At 34.0% G+C, this 2151-nt stretch overlaps 1 long non-coding RNA gene across 1 annotated transcript; it reads left to right on the top strand.

Annotated features, from left to right (window-relative positions):
- The first annotated feature begins 447 nt into the window (after positions 1-447).
- On the top strand, positions 448-1004 carry LOC133816619 (uncharacterized). The gene is made up of 3 exons (XR_009885379.1): positions 448-535; positions 632-731; positions 872-1004. It is a non-coding gene; the product is annotated as an uncharacterized LOC133816619 (long non-coding RNA).
- Positions 1005-2151: the final 1147 nt, after the last annotated feature.

Below are 2151 nucleotides of genomic sequence, written 5' to 3'. Positions count from 1 at the left end.
TTTGTTTTGTTATTGCAGTATGGGTTTTGTGTAGATTGTTGCTTTGTTTTATCGAACATTTGTTTCTAATCTGCATTTGTTCTGTATACTTTCGAATAAAACCAGGAACGAAATTCAGAGGCCAAAACGCGAGGTATGTATAATTTTTCCTTTGTGGTTCCCGCCAAAACCCCATATTTCATCATCGTTGCTTTCGTTTCAATTCGCCGGCGATGAGTGATCTTCCGGCCGATGTGAAATCGTTGGCGGCGTTCCTTGTACAACGCCACTCCGATCAACTCCACTCCATTGCTCTCTCTACTGATTCTAAGCTTCATTATCCTCTTTACATAGAGTGAAACCCCCAAATTTAAGCTTAATGCTTTTTGTTAGTGATTTTCCTTTTTCTGTTTTTGGTGTGAATTTTGATGATTTTTCTCTTTTTGTGTCCAGTTTTACTGAGTTAATGGAGGATGATCCTCCTCTGGCTCGACTCGTCTTCTCTCAACCCACAGAGTACTTGCGTCTTTTCGACCAGGCGGCTGTTTGGGCTCATGTATGTACCTTTGTGAATTTTTATCACTAGTTCTACGTAAATATAGCTTGACTCTAGCGATGAAATTTGACTATAATGGCGATTATGTGTTTGTAGAAAGTCATATTGGGGGATTTGAAAGGTTCTGAAAAATGAGTTAAGAAAGAGTTCATTCATGTTCGGATTGACATCAGTGGTTCTCCCCTTGAATGTGCTGGTATTGTTCTTTTAAAATTTTAATTGTATTTTAATCGTTTGGGGGAATTTATTTCAAATGGGTGGATTTTTTTATTGCTATAAATATATTTATATACGAAGATACATATACCGTTGTTGAGTTTCTTTGGTGGTGAATAGATACATTTCCAAGAATTGGGTGCGTGAGAGTGAAGCATAGAGGGATTCTTCTTACTCTCAAAGGGACTGTTATTCGCTTGGGGGCAATCAAGATGTATGAAGGGGAGAGGTGGTATTCATGCCAGAAATGCCAGCATAGGTAAGTCTTCAATTCATGGTTTACAGTACATAACATGACATCCATACACAAAATTCCCTATTTGAATGTCTTAGGACGAGTTTGCCAAATTGATTTGTGGATTTGTTGAAACAGAAAAATATTGGGAAGTACATGTGGGGCTATGTTAATAGTATCATAGTTGATACTTTAAGAGATTTGCGTTTTTAGTTTTATGTTGCAGACTTGTAGTCAAGGGGTGCATGTTTTAATGATGTCACACACTTTCACATAACAGTTGGATACACTTTTTTTTTTTCTTTAATAGTTTATCAATACACGTGCTGAGAATGAGGGATGTATCGGGTACAAATGTATATAAATTTTGAAGTTGGCATTTCTAATTAGTTAGAATACTCAAATGTCTACTCTTTTAGAATTTGAAAAGTGACTTGTTTAGAAACAGCTATTTATGTTTTGCGTATTGCTTTGAACGATGGTTTAATGCCATTTTGATTAGTTTGACAAAGATAATGTGAAATATTTTAATCATGCAGCTGATGGATGATTTTTAAATATATATCGACAAACAATTTGCGTAGTGTTAGAATGCGTGGGTTCTGTTTTTATAATTGCTAGTTTAGTTTATTTTCCTATCTATAAATAGGCCAACAATGCTTTTGACCAGGGGGGACTATTAATAATTTACAAGTAAACTTTAGTTAAAAAATATGTTTTGTCCCCATAAAAATTTAATTTTTTCAACAATATTTTATAATTATTTTTATTCTGCCTATTATAATTTATATTTCCTAGTTTACCCCTACTACAAAGAGGAATTTCCTCTGCCACTGTTTTTGACACTAGTAAGAAATGAATGAATTGCTGAATTTTTCCTCTCTTGATTCTCTTTAAATGTTCACCTTCTCTGTTATTATTCTATTTCTCTCTAAAGTTCTATTTTATTTTCTGTCTAAATCTAAAATAACCCTGTTCTTCTAGAAATGTTTACCACTTATTCTGAACACAACTCACCATACACGGTTATACAATCAAACTGAGAACTAATAATGATCTATAAACCACAAATCTGGAATCAATTATAAATTTATATCCATTAACAATCAGAAAAGGTACGAGACCATAAAGAAATCCCAAACACTCTACAGGGAACTAGAACAAA

Source organism: Humulus lupulus, chromosome 2, assembly GCF_963169125.1.
Source record: "Humulus lupulus chromosome 2, drHumLupu1.1, whole genome shotgun sequence".
Classification (NCBI taxonomy): domain Eukaryota; kingdom Viridiplantae; phylum Streptophyta; class Magnoliopsida; order Rosales; family Cannabaceae; genus Humulus; species Humulus lupulus.
The sequence above is the reverse complement of the archived record's forward strand: the minus strand, read 5'-3'. Positions and strand labels throughout refer to the sequence as shown.